Below are 6,614 nucleotides of genomic sequence, written 5' to 3' on the forward strand. Positions count from 1 at the left end.
TCTTGCAAAGTGTTGCAAACAGAAACACTTGTGTGCAACTCCATATCACAGTAGTGAGCAGAGCAGTGCTAGGCAGCTGATGTATATTTAATTGTAAATGTGTTAATAATTTCATTTTTAAATGCTTTCCTGTGGTTCTTTTCACTTTGGCTTGAAATAAAATGTCTCCCTCTGCTGTAACCACAGCTTACTGCAATTTTTGCATGCATGTATATTTCACACTTTGAAAGAGGCAAAGCATGAAATGGTCACAGTGGGCTGGCTTGTCTATAACACGCTTTACCGTGGTTGATGTGTGAGATAACACTCAAGTCATGGTAAGCTGCACTTACAGCTATTGTAAGTGGAACAATGAGTTATTGAGTATTGATATGTATCTATACATTATTAGAATTTTTTCTAATAGAAAAAGGTTTTCTATACATGGATATTTCTGCTGTTTATTTATGGGCTTAAATCCTTCCAAAATGTGGGCCTTTTTATTCTATGACATAACCAAAAAACTAAATAAACTAACTCCTTCAGCTGATGCAGAGGTAATCCAAAAGACTCTGACTGTGGTGAATTAGTGGATCCTGACAGTCGTCTGCACCACCTACTGGACATGTAGCCGAACAGTTTCTTTAACATCTGCCACTTCATACGGTAATACCCTGTGTTGGTCAAGTTACTTGAAAATAGTAATTATTTACTAATTACTGATTACTTCTCCAAGAAATTAATCCCATTACTTTACTGATTGCTTATTTTTGTAAGTAATTTGTTACTTTCTTACTTAGTTACTTTTAAAAAATATGATACACAACCTGAATACGTTATGAAGCATTAGACCTTTCAGCCCAATTCTATTTTTTCTGCATATTTCATGATATAAAATTGAATCAACTGAAAAAAAAAATTCAAAACTAGTTTCATTAGTTTTAACCTTTTAATTTTATGCACGTTGCAACAAGCAAAAAATAAAATTATATGCAGCATTCGCTGACTGGAAGAAATTTGTAGATTCTGTAGATTGCTTAGATTGCTTAGCTAGTATTCAGTAAATCAAACTTGTATCAATCAGGAACATGACTGGAGCACCTGGGTATCAAAGCTCAAAGCAAGAGTGAATAGCAGAATGTGCTGTTTGGTATTGTATTAGAAAATCTGGCAAGTTTTTAATGGGCGTAACCCACATACTCAACTCTACTGGATCGCGGATCACGGGGGCAGCAGCCCAAGCAAAGAAGCCCAGACCTCCCTCTCCCCACCCACCTCCTTCAGCTTGTTTGGGGGAACACCAAGGCACGGGGGCCTCCTCTCAGTGGGACATGCCCGGATCACCTCACCCCAGGAGGTGTTCTTCTCAGATGCCCGAACCACCTCAAGTGGCTTCTTTCCATGTGGAAAGAAGCCACTTGGCCTCCCCTCTAAGGGAGAGGCCATCCACGCTTCTGAGGAAGCTCATATTAGCCATTTGTATCTGCAGTCTTGTTCTTTCAGTCACTACCCACAGCTCGTGACCACAGGTGAGGGTAGGGACGTAGATTGACCAGTAAATTGAGAGCACCAATCTGTCTGTCGATCTCCTGCTCCCTTCTCCCATCACTCGTGAACAAGACCCTGAGATACTTAAACTCTTCCACTTGGAGGAGGAACTCATCCCTGACCTGGAGTGGGCACTCCACCCTTCTCCTCTGATCTCTTAGCGTAAACTAAGATTTACAAACGTGTACAGGTATTTGTGTGTAACAAAAGCAGTCTGACCACACTCTGTGTTACAATTTGATCATTTTCTTTTTCAAAAAGCTTAGAGTGTCTAAAAATGTCTAAAAAAAATTGTGGAATTATTTTCACTCACTTACAGAACTTGCATGACCAAGCATGAAACAAGTAAATTTACTAAAGTAAATTTTACACAACAGTGTACTTGAGCATAATCCATAATGGGCTTTTTGTGAAAGTAGTTTGCAAAAAGCAAGCAGTGTCACTTTATGTGCCCTTATTTTTTGTTTTAAATCTTTTAGCGTTTCACTGCAACAAGAACACTATGAATTAAAGGGTTTTTCCACCCTGTCTTGCACTCGGTGTGGGAGAAGTTTCAGACATGACTGCATGATCACAAGACTTTTCTGGATGTTTGTCATAATCTCTCACTCGCATATCACACAACTTCATAATGTTATGAAAAAAGTTTAAATTACATATACTTTAGTACATACTGTCACCTGTAAAAGTATGTCTCCTTGAATCTGCAGGTGTACTGAGATCAACAGGTTTTTGAGGCCTACAAACTGTGTGGCAGGGCAGCATCCCCAAACAAGATATGATCATTATGATGGAGATGTTCTGGACCTCAGGGAAATTATAAAACAAAATGTACTCAGGTGAGGATCAGTACTATGTAATCAGTATCACATCCTATATATCATTCTGTTCATTTAAAAAAAATGACTACATTTGGTATGTGATGTAAACATGGCATTGTTATAGACAAGGCTCACCAGTAGTGCTGGTGAACGGAGCTTTAGCTCTGGAAGATGTTGCTCCCACTGGCTTTGCTTTTTGGCAACAAGGTTCATCGCTAAGGTCTAATCATGCTGGGACAGTGCACAGGATGACAGTGTGCAAAAAAACATGCACTCATCCAAAGTGATGGACATGTATGAATCAGTAGTAGTTGTTGCTACATGTTGTTGACATGTATTTATAGACAATGGAGAAATATCCTTAGAGATGTTTGGCCTATGTGAAAACCAGCTGATAAAAATGAAGCCTTTCTTTTAACATTGCGCAGTGAGGACCACTGGTGTGCATCACACAGCAGCTGAATAGATAAAAATGTGAGACCATGTATCAGTGCACAAAGATTTTTTATTATTTTGACATTTGTGTAGGAAATGCAAGCAAAAACTTTAAAAGAAACTTGAGTAGAGTTTTGTAAGCATAAAAACATTAAGAATATACACATCATCTGATATACAGCAGGCCTGTTTTGTTCACTAACATTCACATCCATCCTGTACACTAAAAGCTAGTGTTTTTATTTTGACCATACATGTTTTCTTAACATGAGACACAGCAGGTAACAATAAACAGGTGCATAGCTCACCTTGGCACACAGACAGAAAATTAAAAAATATATATTCAAATATTAAATACAGAATGTTGGAGTTGTCTGCTGCTGGGAATTGTATATAGATGAGAGTCGTCGGGCGTCCTGCACCACCCATCCGATCTGGAGCATAGCGAATGACGTCACAAAGGTACTCTGTGGCAGGTCACCAAGCTGACACACTGCTAACAACTTTACAGCACCTTTGCTAATATAGCTTTATAACAGAAAGAACATTATGACATGAAAATGGTATGTTTGTGCAGATTTCGCGTTTTCTAAGAAATACATACTCTTTTCCTTCTGTCCAAGATAGCTTTAAATGTTATTTATACTTGGGAACCAAATTATGATATTTTAGACATTTCTATTGAGAAATTTTCCCCACATTTTAAATATACTATAATATACATTTTAATAGACTATAAATATCAAGCAATCTTGACTGTTTTTCCAAATTCAGCATTCAAACAATGACTAAATAAATACATTCTTACCTGAGATCGACGTGCAGTGCAGGGACGAGGACGACTACTCGGGTGGGTGCTACGGAATAGTCCAAGTGACAGCAGCTTTAGTTTCCGGCCAACTATAAATAAATGATTTTTCAACGTGATTGTTGTCACCTGGTCGACTGTAATAGATCAACAATCAACGATAAACGAAACAACTATCGTTGTTCCAAATGAAACCAGACAATATTTTAACTGCTACCATTACTAAAGTTATTATTATGGGAGGCTGTGATGAAGCTTGGGGGGGGGGGGGGGGGAGAGAGAGAGAGAGAGAGAGAGAGAGAGACAAACAAACCACACTCTCCGAGCGCATTCTTTTTTTGCTCGAAGTGGGCGGGGCTTAGATCAAAGGCTTCAAAGACGTCACACTTGAAGTGGGCGGGGCTTCAAAGACGTCATACAGACAAAAACCTATAAATAGCCCTCTGCAACTCTGTTTTTTCTAACGCTCGCTTTAACAAACAGAGAGAAGACATTAACAGCAAACAAATAGATATTGAAGCAAAATGGACAACAACACAGCTAGGAGCAATCCAGACAATGTCAGGAGTCATTCCACTCCTGCAAATGATGTTAGGCCACTGCTAGAGGAATTGCTAAATAATGTTACACATGAGCAGTGGCAACAGTTGCGGTCTGATTACGCCGAAAATGCCACCATAGGAAGGCTATGTAATTTTGTAGATAATGTCATTGCCCTATGCTCACTGTCAGCAGGTGCAGAACTGAGGTTTTGCCAGGACACTGCTGTCACTAGCACAACAACAGTGGCCTTAAAGCAGACACAGACAGCTCCTGAACTTGCACAGACCTCTAACACAGTTGACCGCAACACGGAAATGCCAGCTCATATTTCACAGGAAACAACAGCCAACTTGCACAGCACAGCAGAAAATTCCGCTGATGTCACATTTATCACTAATATCCAAAATACCACGGAAACAACTGAAAACTCAGAGGATTATGCATCGCTGGCAGATCAAATTAAGGCTGTGATTCTACAGAAAGCAATGGATTTGTTAAACATCCCAGAAAATAGCACAACAACAGTGGCCTTAGAGGAGACAGAAACAGCTCCTGAACTTGCACAGACCTCTAACACAGGTGACCGCATCATGGGAAATCTAATCTGTGTGCCAGTTGTTATTTTACAGAAAGCAACAGTCAACGTGAACAGCACAGCAGAAAATTCCGCTGGTGCCACACTTATCACTAATATCCAAAATACCATGGAAACACCTGAAAACTCAGAGGATAATGCATCGCTGGCAGATCACATTAAGGCTGTGATTCTACAGAAAACAAGGGATTTGATCAACATCACAGAAAACATCACAACAACAGTGGCCTCAAAGGAGACACAGACAGCTCCTGAACAACAGAAAACAACAGTCAACGTGAACAACACAGCAGAAAATGTTGCCACAAATATCATTGATACATCTGACGAGCCCAGAACTCCAATAGACAAGAAAAACCGTGACACCACGCAGGCTGTAGATAAAGCAGGAACCTCTTTGGAAAATGATGTAACCCCAAAGAAATCCTCGGCTCAACATGAAGCCAGCATGCAAAATCAATTCAAAAAACACCCTTTGGTAGCAAAGGATGAATTGTCTCAAAACAAAGAAAAATACCGATTTTTTGTGGAAACATGTATGGAAGAACTAGTTAAGCGGGTTATAAAAAAATCAGGTAAAGTCATAAGTCCAGAAAGAGTTTTAACCATCTACAAGAGGCTTAGCGAAAAAATCTGGGCTAAAATCAGGGATGAAATTGATCAAATCCCCTTAAGGAAGTTCAAAAACTTTGAGAAGGTGATTTTCAAAGCCCTGTGTAAACAGTGGCAAGAGGCAGAAGTAGTTCTGCAAAACATGGAATTAAATGAACCAACAGTCGACAATACGATTGTTAAAATTTTCATAGAAGAGGCAGCCAAACTTTCGAAGAAGCCAAGTTGCATACGTCGGTTTTTCTCATCTATAGGCCGACTGTTTTGTTTCACCAGGAGACAAAACAAGGTTGATGCATTGTAGAAAAAAATTGTGATAACCCCTTGGAACGGTCGCGGCAGATGGCTGTCCCCTCACTGAGCCTGGTTCTGCCGGAAGTTTCTCCCTCTTAAAAGGGAGTTTTTCTTCCCCACTGTCGCCAAGTGCTTGCTCAGAGGGGTTTTTCTGTTGGGGTTTTCTTTTTAATAACTTTTTAAAAAGTTAACATCAATAAAAGTTATTAAATTTTACACTGATTTCTGTTTGTTTTTTTATTGTCTGTAAGTTGAATAAATACATTTGTTATTTCTTGCTCAGTTCAAACTGTGGGTAGAAAATGCTGTGCTGTCATGTGACCTGTACACACACACACACACACACACACACACACAGAGCAGCTAGACGAGGTAAAAACATTCCTGACTTTGTCTGTGATTTTTGGACAGCTGCAGCAAACAGCAGCGCTGTGTCTGATCAGACCACCTCAGTCGAGTTCAACACAAGTCCAGATCTGGAGTCGAGTATGAAGACCGAGTGCCAGCAAAGTCAGGAGGCTGGAACACACGTTTACAGGCTTTTCATTTCAGATGTGTTACGCCCCAGTCTAGGGGTACAGGAACGTAGCATAAGGGTTAAAAAGGAAGTGACGGTTTGGGAAGAAAAAACTATTTATTAAGTGAACGGTGGTTTATTTGTCTCCACTGAAAACTTAACTCCCTGGTGAACACAGGCCAAAATAACAAACAAAAACAAGCTAAGTCAGGAGAGGAGGTGCTATCTAAAACCCTATGTGTGGGAGAAACATTTCGTCACTCATCCAAGTGACTTCTTGAAGAAATAATTCAACTCAAGGCCGGAGCTAGTTCACAGTAAGATCTTTCCTTCCATCTCTTTCAACATCTTGCAAAGTGTTGCAAACAGAAACACTTGTGTGCAACTCCATATCACAGTAGTGAGCAGAGCAGTGCTAGGCAGCTGATGTATATTTAATTGTAAATGTGTTAATAATTTCAT

The 6,614-nt window shown here is 39.8% G+C and overlaps 1 long non-coding RNA gene across 1 annotated transcript; it reads right to left on the bottom strand.

Moving 5' to 3' along the window:
- Nucleotides 1-2,833: 2,833 nt before the first annotated feature.
- On the bottom strand, nt 2,834-3,852 carry LOC309696146. Its single transcript, XR_014273362.1, has 2 exons — nt 3,592-3,852; nt 2,834-3,311 (listed from the first exon to the last, which is right to left on the bottom strand). It is a non-coding gene; the product is annotated as an uncharacterized lncRNA (long non-coding RNA).
- Between the last annotated feature and the right edge of the window lie 2,762 nt (nt 3,853-6,614).

The sequence above is a fragment of the Aulonocara stuartgranti genome (genome assembly GCF_965226115.1).
Source record: "Aulonocara stuartgranti genome assembly, chromosome: 19".
Classification (NCBI taxonomy): Eukaryota; Metazoa; Chordata; class Actinopteri; order Cichliformes; family Cichlidae; genus Aulonocara; species Aulonocara stuartgranti.